At 38.3% G+C, this 16,667-nt stretch overlaps 1 protein-coding gene across 2 annotated transcripts in view; it reads right to left on the reverse strand.

The window, feature by feature from the left end:
* The window catches only part of CACNA2D2 (calcium voltage-gated channel auxiliary subunit alpha2delta 2), a 676,129-nt gene that overhangs the window by 249,449 nt on the left and 410,013 nt on the right, over positions 1-16,667 (reverse strand). The window lies entirely within an intron of this gene.

Below are 16,667 nucleotides of genomic sequence, written 5' to 3' on the forward strand. Positions count from 1 at the left end.
TTGTGATGTGACTCCAGCTTGTTTCCATATTAACTCTTTAGTAAACTGCAAGATCTGATACCACGAGAGGTCTTCAAACAGGAACTGCATGATAATCTCTCAGAGATATTCTAATCTAATCATAGAGTAGTGGATTGGACTAGATGACTTCTGAGATCCCATCTATGATTTTATTATTCTATGAGGACAGTTTCAACAACATTACAAAATGTAATGATTAATTTAGAAGAAAATTCCACTAAAATGTACAGAGAACAATTTGCTTTATACCCCCTCCCCAATTTCAAAGCTATCAATTCTACCCAGCAGAAAAACACTGCAAAACTTGAAAATAAAGCTTTCCTCGTATGTATTTGTAGTATCAGTAAACTAGGGGATGATTTATAGACATGTTCCAAGTTTTAGATGTGGTCAGCAAATTTAGTCTACAGTGGCATGACTTCTTCTGTTTCAGAGAACTTCAGACCATCTGCAAGATATTATTATAATAAGATAGTATGGATGAAGTTGATGCAGAATAGAGGTTATTTCCAGAAGGCTAGAGAGAGATGTTCTGCCACAATTAACTAAACACTTAATTTACCTGAAGAATGGCAAATGTCTTTCAATGAACTATATTAGGTGTTCTTGCCATCCCCATACTTTTATCAAAAGCAGGCTCTCATTAAGCATTTTTAACGTATGTCCATGCCATTGTTGATGTTCATGTTGTATGGGCTGTGAAATATTCTGTGTGGCTATTTTTTTATATAGATTGTTTATTGCAAGAGATGCAAGAACAATTTTCATCTGCCATATAAAAGAAGCAGATGGACCAGAAGGCAAGTGGACCAGCCTAATCAGGCAGCTGGACCTGTCAAACTAATCATCAATAAATAGCCGCTAGGAAAAAACAGATACTCCAGAGTATCATCATTAGTGATGTGGATGGATTTGAAGCAGACCTGAAGCTATTTCTAAAGCCTGAGAGATAGGTAGAAAAATATTTTCGCAGTGAACCAAGTGCTTGATCTACTGGAAGAGTAGAAAATATTCAGTGAACTATCGATTGTGTACCACTGTCATCACCTCCATCAAATGCATGATATGGACATTTTCATGTCTGGGTCAAATTAAGACCCATTTGAGGAATGGTGTGAATGAGGAACACCCACGTAGTACTGCCATACTGGCAATACAAAAGAGGTTCTCCAAAGCCCCCAATTTTGAAGCAGTGGTTTGCTGTTTTGCAAAAGTGTGCGATTTAAAATGTACAAATATCTATATGTACATTTGCTTCCATTTTCTCCATTGCCTCTCACTGACTCCCTATGTGATCATATTCATCAATCAACCAACCAACCAGACTTTGGATCACCAAGAGCATTTTCTGGCTTTCATTTATGGTCAAAGATTGTCTTGTCTCAGTTTGCTGTGCTTTTGTTCACTGATGTGTATTCCTTGCCTGTACTAATACTAGTTGTGAAATAAGCAAGTATATGCTTGAAATAACTCTGCAACCTCAGTGGTTTTGTTCTCCCTTATTTGTTCCTAACATTTTGTTTAAAACAAACTTACCTGAGAATTGTTTTCCCTTCTGTAAATTGGAATGTGGTTGGTAAAAGTTGACTTGCAAGTGTAATAAGCAAACTATCCAGTTACCTAACTTCGTCCTAATAAACTTCATATGAAATTCAGTCAGCTTTACTTCAGAGAATATCAATTGAGAATAAGTACTTGTCCACCTTGAAATTCACAATTCCATCTTTTACACCTCCTCCTTGCAAAAATGTTGGAAAGCATTGGGAAGAATTTTTCCACAACTAGATAGTCAACTTGCAAAGGAAAAATCCCTTTCCTTTTGATATTTTTATAAAACATGTACAATGTGTAAATTTCTTTTGGAATAAACTATTACAAATAAGAGCTTTGTTTTGTTTTATAACATAGTTTATTGTTAGTATGGATTAAACATGATTTTATTAACTTGGTTTCTGTCTTTAGTGGTTTCTTATTAGGAAATTATACTGTTTTTTTATTGTAATAAGGTACTCCATTTGAACAGATGTTTTGATGCACACATTGCAAAATTGAGATTCTCTTCATCAGATTTATAACTCACCTTTATTTTGAATTACTCTAGGTGCCATTCACAATTTTTCCTATTTTCCCAACAACTGTGGGATGGATTGGGCTGCAAAACAGAGGAACAGAGTTAACCATCGACCCGTGCGCTCCCACAGAGAGGGCCTCCTCGGGGTGCCATCAGCCAAGCAATGCAGGCTGGTGACCCCCAGGGGGAGGGCTTTCTCTGTGGGGGCACCTACCCTCTGGAATCAGCTGCCCCCAGAGATAAGGAGAATCCAAGACCTCCGTGCCTTCCGCCGTTCCCTTAAAACTTTCCTTTTCCAACAAGCCGGGCTGGCCTAACAATGCCTTTTAAATGATTTTAAATTTGTATGTTTCTTAAATTTTTGGCCAAATTGAGATATTTCCTTTTAATTTGTTCTTAATGTTTATATTATGTGTTTTTATCTGGCTGTACACCGTCCTGAGTTCCCAGGAAGAAGGGCGGTATATAAATTCAAAGTAAAATAAAAAAATAAAATAAACCAAAGTTACTCAGCCAGCTTCTATACCAAATGGAGGTCTAGAGTTCATAGTCTCCCAGATTCCAGTCCAACACCTTACATTGACTATTAATAGGTAGACCTAGAATACTGATGTTTTTATTTATTACACATATTATGAGTTTATGGGTAGTGAACAGGATTTGGCCCAATGGCTGGATTCATCCCCTATTCATCTCATTTTAGGGAAGAGGGTCAACATCTAAGTCCCTCAGTAATGACATCTGACTCTAAAGAAAGTGCTATTTCAAAGAACCAGGAGCACTTTGAAATGACTCTTCCCTGCCACACCTATATTTTGCAGATACTCCAGTTGTGATGCCTACAAGAACAGCTCTTGTTAATATTTGCCATTCCACAATTTTAGGAAATACAAGACAGGTGAAAAAGAGTTCTACTTGCTGGCATTCAATACGAAGGACTTCTTAGAATTACATGGGCTTCACTTGTGACCACGGAGCCAATAAGCAACTTGGTGGATCTAATCAGATGTCTGGATCAGGGATGGGTTCTAAATTTGTTTACTATTGATTATGTGGGCGTGGCTTATTTTGTGGGAGTGGCTTGGTGGGGGGGGTTAATGTGACTAGGTGGGCGTGGCCATTTTTTTTTATTTTTAACTTTTCAAAGCATTTTTTCTACAACCTTAAGAGGTTGCAGAAAAAAAAAATGCTTTGAAAAGCCTCTGCTGATCAGGTAACTCACCTGGGATTGTCAGAGGCTTTTCAAAGCATTTTTTTTACCACCTCTTCAGCCAAAGAGGTTGCAGAAAACAATGCTTTGAAAAGCCTCTGATGATCCCAGCTGAGCTGCAGGATAGTCAGAGGCTTTTCTTTTTTACTTTTAAAAGCATTTTTCGGCCAAAGAGGTTGTAGAAAAAATGCTTTTAAAAGTAAAAAAAAAAAAAAAGCCTCTGAAGAGGTGGGTGGGGTAAGCGAGCGGCGACCAGGCCAGGGATCGGTTCAGGAACGTGGCCAGCTAATGTTATTACCTGTTCTCGGAACTACTACAAATTTTTACTACCGGTTCTTGCGAGCCAGTGCGAACCGGGAGCAACCCACCTGGATTAGAGATTTTTTAACTCGTCCTCAACCATATTATTGGGAAAAATTTTGGGGGGGAATGGGAACTTGCAAATTTCTCTTCGAATTTCATATTAAGTGAAGCTTGGGAATTATTTAGAAATGCACCGTTACAAGGTTTCCTCACAATTCTTCCAATGTCTATATAAAAGAAGTCAAGCAATCTGATAATGAATTAAATTATAGAAGCCACTCAAGCTTTGTTTACAAATCTATGCTTTCAGTATGCATGGATATATTTGAACATATGTGTAAAAATATTTAAAAAGCATCATACTTCAGAAATGACAATCCATTTAAAGGTAAACTTGCTGCATGAAGCTTCACAATCAGCTATTTTATTTACTTACTTCTGCTTTCTTGAGAAGTTTCTATCCTTCTACCAAACATGCTCACCTTCTTATACTATATCTCTTATCCCTATTGAAAGCCAATGAGCCAGCTGAGATATGTTGCTCTATTGAGGGAACTATAGTATTTTTTTTTGTAATTACAGATTAGAAGAAAAATGCACTGCAAAGCAGAAGACAATAGTACAATACCAATTAGCAAATAAATGTAAGAATTTATTATAAGGCCAACATAGGTCTTAACGGCATAAAGCTAGTTTAACCTCCAGTTCCCTGCAAAGGGAAACCATTATTTAACACTCATTCCCCATAAAGAGTAGTGAAAGGATAAATTAAGACTTGCTAAAACATTTCTTTAACATTGATTTCCTCAAATGCTTTGGATTATAACTTTCCTTTGCTTCAGCTAATATGACTCAATCAGAATGATGGCAGTTATTCTAGTACAAATATGTCTGTAGGGCCCAGATTAGAGAAAGTGATTTTTAAAAAAACCCATTACGGGTTCTAAGGAGCGATTAAAAAAACTTGATATATAATGTAAAAATTAGTTAAGTTGTCTAAATTTCAGCATCTCTGAGATAGTACATTTTCTTTTTAAGCAAACCCAGGAGCCATTTATATCTAAAATCTATCATATTTCTACCAGAACACTTCCAATGCTTCTAAGTCTTTATGTGTTTTTGTTTCATGTGTTCTGAGCTTTAGCAAATATTGATTTTTATGTATTTACAACAACCAACTGAGCTAAAGTTACACGAGACTGTCCAAATACACCTAACAGCCAATATATATCTATTCAGCGGTAAACTGTATAGAGTTCACAGTGAGTCCTAATTTCAGGCTCCTATAAGTAAGGCCTGGATAGCAGCCTTGCTTCACTGAAATCAATGGAGGGGGGAAAAAGGTAAGTAATCTTGCCTTTTTCATTGGTTACTCAGTGCAGGATACTGTGAGAGAAACTGAAACCCATCCAGAAGAATTAACAAGTCTTGTCCCACCAGAAACTGAATGGCTTACCACCAGGGGTGGATTCTAAAATTTTTTACTACCAGTTCTGTGGGCATGGCTTATTTTGTGGGCATGGCTTGGTGGGGGGGGGGGGTAATGTGACTGGGTGGGTGTGGCCAACTTTTTTTTTTTTACTTGTAAAAGCATTTTTTCTACAACCTTAAGAGGTTGCAGAAAAAAATGCTTTTAGAAGCCTCTGATGATCAGGCAACTCAGCTGGGATCGGCTGAAGAGGTTGTAGAAAAAATGCTTTTTAAAGCCTCTGACGATCCCTGCTGAGCCACATGATCATCAGAGGCTTTTTTTTTTTTTACTTTTAAAAGCATTTTTCGGCCGAAGAGGTTGTAGAAAAAATGCTTTTTTCTGATGAGGTGGGCGGGGTAAGCGAGCAGCGACTGGGCCGAGGACCGGTTCGGGGGTGTGGCCAGACAATGTTATCACCGCTTCTCTGAACTACTACAAATTTTTGCTACCAGTTCTTGAGAACCGGTGTGAACCCCATTTGATAGCAAAGGCAGTTAAAATCAGAAATGCACATTTTTAAATGTGCATCACAATTTTGAATGGTTTTCTTGGATAAAGATATAAATATCAAATATAAACATTTTGGCTCAGGGTTGAAATGAGGGGTCCTTGGTGTTCTCTGAACTTGATTGTTTTCTTGCAGTCACTTCATTACCCAAACTAGGTAACATCATCAGGGCTGACGTTACTTAGTTTTTGGGTAATGAAATGCCTGCAGGACCCCTTATTTCTTGACATAGCTTGGCACTAAGGTACTTACTATATTGCCTTCTCTACCTGAACACCTACCCAACTAGTACACACTCTCTAACATACTTTAATGGTTTCCCAGTCAGGTGAAGGGGGCTCAGAAGCAAAGCCTTTGGTTGTGTCCCCCATATTATAGAAGAGGCTCTCTCAGAAGATTAGGCTAGCACCCTCACAGCTGGCCTTTGAGAAGCTATTAAAGACAGGGTTGCTCTGGAAGCCCTCAATCACTGTTACTTGAATTGGTCATGAAAAAAAGGTAAATATGGATGTGTTCGCCTAATTGTTATGCTTCCCCGAGGACTAAATAAAGTGCAGGGTACAATTTAGCTTATAGTAGCACATTTTCCTTTGCACAATGCTTTGTAAAATTATATATTGGATAGTGAAATACTGCGTGGGCAAACAGTGCAGCTATTATTTGCACAGCTGTAACTCTCCCATTGCCTCAGGCATTAAAAGCTTTACAAATAAAAAAAAGCAGAATGGGTGGGATAAAGTGAGAGAGAGAGAGAGAGAGAAAGGCAACCGGTCCCAAAGCATTGGTTAAAGTGACATGTAGCATTTCCATGAAAAAGTAATGGATTCATTTCAGTAAAGCATAGAAAGCAGTAACCAGAAGGCCTTTGAGCGATGAGGGCTGCTCCATAGTCTTTGCTCAAATGCCAAAAGATGCTTCTGCCTTCTCTCCTACTTCTTCTTCTTCTTGTGCCATATCCGTCATCGGATGTCGGCAATCTTATTGGTAATCCTATTTTTGTCAGCAGCTGCATGAAAAAATGCTGCTGAGTTTTGTCCAAACCAGTCCCTTAGATTTTGAAGCCATGATGTTCTTCTTCTGCCTGGACCTCATTTGCCTTCAATCTTTCCTTGGAGGATTAAGTGAAGTATGCCATATTTTTCCGGGTGTAGCATCACATGTCCGAAATATTCTAACTTTCACTTTTTAATGGTTTTGATGATTTCCCTTGGCTTTCCCAGGCAGCTTATCACCTCCTCATTTCTGATTTTGTCAGCCCAGTTTATACATAACAGCCATCTGTAAATCCACATTTCAAATGCTTCTAGTCTCTTCAAGTGGCTTTCTGTTAGAGACCATCTCTCTATTCCGTAGAGCAGGATAGAAAAGATGTAACATCTGACAAGCCTCATTTTCAGTTTTAGGCTTATGTTGTAAGAAGCTTAGGTTTCTCTCCTACACGATATCTTAATTATCTTCTTTCTGATAGTCTTCAATATTCAGATCTGAGTGTATTTTAATTTAATCAGTTTAATTTAAAACCATCCTGTGGAAAAAAGGAGGTACCTGCTATCCAGTTTCCAAAGGAGGAAAATGGGAACCCAGGCATGTGAGGTCTCAGCTATATAACAGCAATAATATATATTTTAGCCAGCATTCTGTTATTCATGCCCAACTGTTCAGGAATTCCAGGAGTCTTAGTTCAAGGCATTTGGAGGACATTAGGTTGGGAAAAGCTAACTTAGACACAGTACAGGTAGTCTTCAAATTACAACCACAATTGAGCCCAAAATTTATGTTATTAAGTGAGACAGTTTTAATGTTTGTAAGCTGCCCAAAGTTGTTTCTGACAGGAGGGGCAGCACATAGATTTAATAAATAACTAAATAAATAAATAATATAACATCAGACATGCAAATTCAGCCAAAGCAGGGTAAAACCTTGCTGGCTTTCAATTTGCACATTTTTTTTCCTTTTATGTTCCTAGCTCTGAATAGTCAAGTTTGTTAACTTTTTGAGGCCAAACTAGATTTTACATGTTCTGGATCCCTTGCCTCTTTTCTTTGTGATTTTGAGAGAGATAGCAGAATGTCTTCTGGAGAAACATTTAAAGTCTTTCCGTGCATCATTTTCAGAAGCTGCTTATTTTATACTGTTATCATGAAGTTTCACCTAGCTCTGGGAAACCTATGTTCGTTTTCAAATGTCCACATTTCACATGGACGGAAAGTTTCAAGTAACGGTGCCCATTTCTACAAGGATCTCACAAGCACGGCTGCTTCTGTAATTATTTGTACTGTGAGACCAAAGCCCAGGAGAATATTAAGAAATTATTGGAAGGAGCTTCTTGCCATGTTAGTAGTTTTGCATTATAGAGGCCCATTGTTCAAATACATTGAAACATTGCCAGTTGAATACCATTTGATGCCCAGTGTCCCTGGTCAGCTAAAGATTCTCCTTTTAGTTCACAAAGTCCTTCATTTCAAAATTAAATGCTTAATGGATTCATCCCCACTCCCCCCTACTGGGTTCAATTTTATATAACCTTATTTTATAACAATTAAATGACTTTGGTTCATTATCTTTTTTAGGAATTTTATGATATGCTGCACATTTGTCGCTGAGCTCTGAAAACTATAATGCTTTTTCTTCAAATATGTATCATGAATTAATTTATTGTTATCTGTCTTTTCTCGCTATAAATGTATCAGTTCCATCTAATACTCTGTTTCATGTGTAGTTCACAAGATCCATTTGACAGATTTGTTCTGCAAAATTATAAATGGTTGTGTGGACCTTTGATTTCACTTAAAATGGCTTTCTCATGCTAGTCTGTGCTTTCAGACACCAACGGTTATTTTCCTTAGACATTATGTTAATCACTGCGAGCAAACTCTATTTTGCCTTTGACTGCTGTGCAAAAGAGATGTGACATCCACAATTTATTTTAGGTTCTTTCTTTTGGAAGATCAGCTGATGATTGGCTTAAAAAGCAAGAAGTATTCTGCCATTGGAAAGCTGTAAGGATCAGAATATAAATTTTGATTATCTTGATCCTCTTCACCCTCAACTCATTATGGTGGATCTCTGGTTGAATGCTAAGAATTAAATTATAGTATATAAGGTATGAACATACATCAAGTATCCAATAGCATGTAATATGTATTTGTCCATAGTGGAAGAGAATACACACACACACACACACACACACACACACACATATTTCTGTTTCCTGACTGTCACGAGGTTTTGCACTAATGGAGAACTGAGGCTTGAATCAGGCTTTCTATTTCCCTTCTACTCTGCTTAACATGAAATGCAAAATATATTGCTTTGCATAGATGGGAAAAAATCCCCTGTGTCATCTTTTTTTTAAGAAAGCAATTTTCTCTTTTTGCCTCTCTGATGGAGCTGGATAAATATTTAAGTGACCTTTCAGTAGCTTTTTTTCTTCCATTACGTTTTAATTGATCTGACAATTTTTTATTTTGAGTTTCTCTTTTTCTCCTGTCAGCTTAAGATTTCCCAAAATGAAATCTGTACAATTATCTACATTATGGAAAGCATCAAGCTGGTGCTGCCTACTGAGTTTCCTTTACAGTCACTCCTAATTTGCATTACAGAATGAAGCTGGTAATCTCCACTCTACAATGCAAAGGGCCAACTAGCACCGGTTATACCAAGTCTTCTCAAACATTGGGTTGCCACCAGCTGGTGGTCACAAACAACTCAAAAGAGGGTAGCTGTTTTTCTTTAATAAGTGATAGGTAAGCAAAAACAAAAACAAATTGCTGACAAAACTTACTTCTGCTTGGAAGGGGCAAGCCTACAGCAAAGTGAGCAGCAAATATTGAGAGTTGGGTAAATCTGTAGATCTATACTTTTCTTGAAACCATCCCTGCATCCTTGGTTGCCTGTTGTCTCCTAACTGGACAACAGGCTCTGACTGAACCATGGTAAGACCAAATAGTTTTGGGAATGTGGGACTCTGGGATCCAGGACTTTGTCATCTTTGACTCTGGATGGGGTGGCACTGTCCCAGAAAGATCCTGTCTGCAACTTTGGGGTTCTCCTGGACTCACAACTCCTGCTCAAGGAGCAGGTAGCAGTTGTGGCAAGGACAGCTTTTGCACAACTTTGTGTTGTGTGCCAGTTGTGGATCAGGATCAGGATTCCTTTCCTGGATCAGGATTCCCTACGCTCAGTCATTCAGTCCCTGGTCATCTCACAGTTGGATTATTGTAGTTGTTTCATTCGTGGAACAAGGCGGAAGAAAGGAGGCCAGGCAATAAACAGTTAAACTTTTATTAGGCTATCCGTGACTCAGTCTGTTTGCTTATGGCTTGGCTAGAGCAAGAGAGATTCTGAGGCATTGACAGCTCTTTTATATTCAGCTGTCAGTGTATGGACCAATCGGCAGGTCCTGATTTCTTGCCGGCGAATTGCCGGTGATTGGACCAATCAGCAGCTCTTGCTTCCTTGCATAAGGAACGTCCATACGCAACAGTAGTGCTTCAAGGTTACCTTTGAAGAGCATTTGGAAGCTATAACTGATGAAGAATGCGGCAGTGTGGACAGTTTTGGGGGCCTCTAGAATGGCCCCAAGAACCACCACTCTGTGAGCTGCATTGTTACTGGTCTCCTTCTGGGTGAATTCAAGGTGTTAGTGATCACCTTTAAAACCTTTCATGGCATAGGTCCATGTTACTTGAGAGACCATCTCACCCTACTGGGATTGCTGTGTCCCACCCCTGCTGGCAAAGGAATCATGCTGTGAGTCCCGTTAGTCTGATTAGTCTAGCTGGTGGTGTCCAGGATAAGGGCCTTCTCTGCAGTTGCTTCTGCCCTCTGGAACATTTTGCCCCTCAATGTGAGGTTGGCCTCAACCCTCCTATCATTTCATAAGGGCCTAAAGACATGGCTCTGCCTGGGGCCCCAACTGGGGAACAGCTCAGGTGTAGAGGTGGTTGATCCAGTAAAAACAGATCCTACCTCCCCCCCCATTCCGCTTTCGCCCTCCCCATGTGCCCTTAGGGTTAGGGTTAGGGTTGATTTTAATTAATCTATGTTTTAAATGTTTTATTATTGTAAGCTGCCCAATTTACCATATGGTAAGATGGATGGCCAATAAATTATATAAATAATAAAATTAAATAAAATTAAAAAAATAAAGTAAAGTAAAATCAAATCAAATCAAATCCCTGGGTCCTATCCATTCTGAAAATTTATCATTATAAACCAATACCTTTCCAAGAAGTGAAATATCAGTTTTAAGAAGACAAGCAATGTAGTTTATTTGATAATACACAGGAATTGCAAAGTAGATAAAATAAAGTGACAAGAAGAATGTGTATAGCATGGGCCATTTGAAACGAGGTCTTGTTCTACAAGCACTTGGCATAAAACTAACCCCCAGGAGCTTCTTTGCTTGCAGACCATACAAAACCTTAGGTAGCTCACGCTTGAGTCAGCTGTACTCACTTTTCTTTTCAGAGAAGTTTTACAAGTTAGGCAAAATGCCAAACCACAAGAATCTGAAGTGATGCTTGAAAGATGAGTGATAGAGGAAATCTCAAGAAATTCTACTTCAATATACTTCCTGAGGAGATGGCAGAGCTTAGCAGAGGAGCCCTTTGGAGAAAAAGGTTTGAGCTCCCTTGGGCAGAGGTTTGATGGATTGGATTAAGCCTGCAGGTCAGATCTTTCCCATTCCTGGGAAAGGAATGTTAATGTTGGATTTCCCAAATATATAGAATAATCAAAGCATGAGATACAGAAGAAAAACCACGTTTTTCAGAAATTTGCAGCATGTTCTGAAAGGGTTCACCTCTCTTGCTGCTGCCCCAAAAGACAGACATAAGACTGGATAAATGAGTGCTGAATCCAAATGCTTCTAACCTTCAAAAGGTTCCTCATTTACCATTGGATTGATTGTGTTGAAGATTAGTTAGGATGACTTTCAGCCTAACTTAGTTTGTGCCAACTTGGCAAGCATCCTCCTAATCTGTCTTGAGTCTGAATTCAGTTCTTCCCTGCTTCTCCTCATTTTTTGGCTTTACTTGTGGCATGTATATATTTGCTCTGTTGGCAGGTTTCTTTACTAGTGAATTGCAAAGTAGCATAAGAAATTTAGCTGAATGTGAGCTGGCAGAAAAGACTTGTGCTTGATCCGAATCCCCTCGGCTTGGCACATTTGTAGTTCTGATTTTATGCTCAGAAAATATATACAAAATGCATATGAGGAAAAAAAAACCTTTCAGAAGTATACATGAATATGCATATGAACATTCATGCATGCTTGTTGCTCTGAGTTTTCAAATAACTGAACTGAATGGTATCTGCATGCACTCAAATTAGAGCACTGACATGGTTTTTTTTTTTTTAAAAAAGAATTGTCTATCCTCATGCCTTTCCAATCTTATTACCATCTTCTTTATCTCAAAAAAAACATCTTCTTTATCTCAAATAGAAGGGAAGCCCCTCTTTTCGTTGATGAATTTCATATATATATATATATATATATATATATATATATATATATATATATATGTATGTATGTATGTATGTATGTATGTATGTATGTATGTATGTATGTATGTATGTATATATATATGCCAAGATTTTGTGCATTTTCTCCTGAACAATTTTCTTGTTTTACTTTTACTCAAAATGACTCTACAGCAAGGTTGGTACTTTAACACAGGCATTTGCTGCATGCCCTTATGGCGTAATGAAAGCTGACATTATATCAAACACAATAAAGGGTCTCAGCTGATGAAGATCATTGCTGAACACACAAACCTATTAAATGGAAGGGAGAAAAAATATCAATTCTACACACTTGCCAGCCAAAAGAAAATGTGATTTGTTATCTAAAAGGGAGTTATAAACACAGCTTTAGCGCACTTTCTGTGCTGTAATGAAAACTGGGTTTGAAATGAAAAGATGATTGCAAATTAGAGCATTTGGTTTTATTTTCTAGCATTTTTTTTTTTAGGTAAACCTTCCACAAGGGCAAGTAGAAGGTTAAAGAGACAATCTCTCTGTTCTCTGCTGATAAGTGGGCTCTGTAATTAAGGGAGAATAAAAAATGAAATGGGGTGCTAAGCTTCCTTTGCCCTTCTTGACATGCTTGGAACACAAAGCAGACTTCAATAATACAGTGCTGGAAATAAAATGATAGCTATCATCTGTATCGGTGTCATTTGTACATATAAATTAGTATATATGTTCTCTGTGCTATGTATAATTTACATGTTTTCTTATATAGTTTACACATTATTCTTATAACAATACTATTAAAATTATAAACCATTATAATTTTAAATTCTTATGGAAACTAAACATTTAACAGACGAGTTGGTACAAACAAAAAAGTATTATCTGAAAATATCAGTTTAATCTGAACTGTACAGTAGCTCTGGTAGCTGAACTAAGATAGCATCATAAAGGTACACACTATAGAGTCAGAGGGAATAAATTCCATACATTAAGAGACAGAGGTTTCTACCTTTAATATCTAGAAAGATGGGCACAGTAGGGTGAGGATCAAAGATTGTTAAATTCAAGCTGCAATCTGATTTAGAGCAGACGGAGAACAGAAATACCATACTCCTTATCATTCTTATGGACATGGCCAGTGATGATATCTTAAAGCAGGAGAATTTTGGTTGAAGATTTTCCATTTAAAACCGATGGTGCATCCATATGTGAAATGTTAAGAACAGTGCTACTGACTGCATTCTTTCTCTACATGTTCACATGAAATAAGCAGATTCCGCCTGGAGTAAATGTCCCCAAGGTACATCAGAACTCAATTATATACAGTTTTTTATAAGTCTAAAGCCATTTTTTGAATTGGGTTCAGAAGCGTACTAATGCAGCTCTTGCAGAATCAGTGATATTCTGCTAAATTAGCTACAGTACCACCACTTGGCTGATGAGCTTATTCTGTACATATTCTATGCAGTTGCAATTTCTTAGTCAACCTCATGAGAATGAATTGTAGTAGTCTTAAAAAAATGACAAAGGAACAAGTTAGGTATTCGTTATCTTCTGATCTAGGTATGGGTGCCAAAAGCCACAACTTTTACTTGCTACTCCATGAGACAGCAGTGTAAGAGAACTCCAATTGTACACTGGCCCTTTTTGGTGAACTGTAATCCCATATAGAGCAATACAGTGGTACCCAACTTCTTTGAAACTCATCAAATTTGGTACTCAACATATTTTGACACAAATATTTCATCTGGTACTCATCGTTTGGTTTGTGCTAAATGCATAAGCTAGAACTTGTTGATGTTGGCTGCCTTGTGACCAGTGGTGAAATCCATTTTTTTTTTACTACCAGTTCTGTGGGCATGGCTTGGTGGGCGTGGTGTGGCTTGGTGGGCATGGGGTGGCTTGGTGGGCACGGCAAGGAAGGATACTGCAAAATCCCCATTTCCTCCCCACTCCTGGGGAAAGGATATTGCAAAATCTCCATTCCCACCCCACTCTGGGGCCAGCCAGTGGTAGTACTTGTCACTTCTCTGAACTACTCAAAATTTCCACTACCGGTTCTCCAGAACCTGTCAGAACCGCTGGATTTCACTCCTGCTTGTGACTCACTACATTATTCCTCATGGGAAAAAATTATTTGGTACTCATCATTTTTGGTATTCATTGTGCCTTCCGGAACCATTTAACAATGAATACTGAGGTATCACTGTACATGAAAATACCATGGAACCAGAGGGTTCCTGTGCAACAATAATTTCACCCTGCTGGCATTCACCTGAAATCTGTTTACCCTATCTAGTTCCTTACAACCTCCAACTACTGGGTCCAGAGTTCTACCACATTTCCTGTTCAGACTGGGATCAACATCGAAAGCTAGGCATTATCAGCATATTTATGATAGAGGACTTTAAACTGACAGAAGAACCTTCCCACCAGCTTCACATCAATGTTAAATATGATGGGAGAGAAGGCCAATCCTTGGAGCATCCCATACTGTAATGTCCAAGGATTTGTCCTTTCCTTCCCTGATATCATTGACTGGGATAACTCAGTTAAGAACTGGAATATATCTAAAAGTCCTAGTAAACTCTGTCCCATTTTGAGATGAAACTAGACTAACCCTTATGTTCAGTACCCATCTCTGAATACATCAATCTCTCCTATGCACTATCAACAATCATGAGGAATTCCTGCAACATTATTTAGCATCATTGTTATATTCTGTTACAGTCCTTGGAATAGACTGGCTTCAGGGTCACTCTCTATCCACAGCATGGGAAGCCTCAAGCCCGCTCACTACTTACCACCCCACATCAGGAACTCCCTTCCATTTTGCCTGCCACATATGCATAGGTTCTGTTCCCTCCATCTATTTTGTTTCTATAATGTCTGCCTTGTTCCTGGAGACCAAATTTCTATAAAACAGTATTAATGCAGTAAATAGAACTGCTGTGCTTAAAAAATTTTCAGTGAGAATTTACAAGTGAGATTCATCCTTCTACACTACCACTGGTCTAATTTTTGTTGCTGTTGTTAAAGAAAGTTGGGTCCTTAGTATAGCCTGAGTTGTCACCAGTCCTATCCTGCAAGACTCTTGCTTACCGAAGATAGACTCCTTCTGTAAAACTCATCAACAGCAGGACCCTTAATGTCAGGCTCAATGAACCAAGAATGACACGACACATGGGAGTTACTCCTGAGTAGTTTATTTATTGCTGTTTGTCTATAGACAGAAATCTTGCCAGACTGAAGCAACTATCTGCATGATATACTCTGTGAATTACTGGGGTTGGGGAGAGGGGTAGGCAGGAATGCACTTTCCCCTTCTTCCTGCATTCCAAGGATACCAAACTCCACAATCTCTTTGCTCTCTGGGAAAGAGCCCCTGCCTCATGCGACTCTGGATTGCATTCTACCACACATATATATGTAGGCTCAGAGAGCTGACCTTGCCTTTCACTTGCCTATCAGGGAGAAAAGCATTGCAATAACTTGCAGCGTTTCCTCCTTACTTGTGGGAAGACCTTTTGCAGCTCTACAAGAGCTGGCCAGTTAGACATTTTGGATTACAGAATTCAAAAACTCATATTCAGCATTGAGCTCAGGCTAATGCTTTACTTTAATCATAAGCAATCATATAATAATCTTTGGCAACTTCTTTTCCTGTTCTGGTAAAATTCCTGTTTAGCTAATTATTTAATTTGGTTAATTGCTGTTGCTGTTTTTCACCAGGTTCTGGAACATACATCCTGGTGCACCTCTGCATTGAAACCCACTCCAATCTCTGCTGGAGGAGAAGAAGAATCAGAAATGTAGTTTGGACTCCTAGCACATAAGGGGCAACCTGGAATATCTTAGTCACTGGTATGGTTAACCTAGGCTTCCAGTGATCCTTGGAGGCGGCAGAAGCTGTATGTTTCCTTTGCCTCCTTAAATAGTTCCATCTGCAATTCCCTCTCAGTGATATACGGCTGGTGCTGCAAAGTGCAAAACTCGTTTGTATGCAAGTTTATTCTCTACAGTCAATTTACTTATCTCACCTTTTGCATCTCTTTCAGGAATGGGGAGCTGAAATTATTTTTTGCTGTTTAGCTGGGCTTAAGTACCAAATGTACAGGATAAAAATATAAACATATTTTAAATATCAATTTAATTTTTCCTTCCACATAGAGGCATCTCATATTTTAAGATCCACACAAACAAGCTCTTTTATTCAGGTGGTCATTCTAGATTTACAATAATGCAAGTCACTGAAATTTGACTAATATAAAACCTGCAATTATATAACTCTGCTATGGTGACAATTTAAAAATGTAGATTATGGGTTTTTTACAAATCTATGGAGAAAATTATACATGTTATATCAAAGGCGTTAGGACTATGCATGCTTTAAAAATGATTTGGGAGAAAAGCTTCAGGTCTCATGTGAATGCAGTGCCTCTCTGCCATTTAACGAAAAGGACTGACATTTTTGAGGTTGCTTTGTAAGCCTGAGGAAAAAAAAAAGAGGGTGACATTGAAACCTAAAAAAATATTTGGTCTACTTAAATGAATAGTAGAGATGTGCTATGCTCGTTTGATGTCCGGAGTATTCCTTCTGAAT

Source organism: Pantherophis guttatus, chromosome 2 (genome assembly GCF_059756535.1).
Source record: "Pantherophis guttatus breed Tessera chromosome 2, ASM5975653v1, whole genome shotgun sequence".
Classification (NCBI taxonomy): domain Eukaryota; kingdom Metazoa; phylum Chordata; class Lepidosauria; order Squamata; family Colubridae; genus Pantherophis; species Pantherophis guttatus.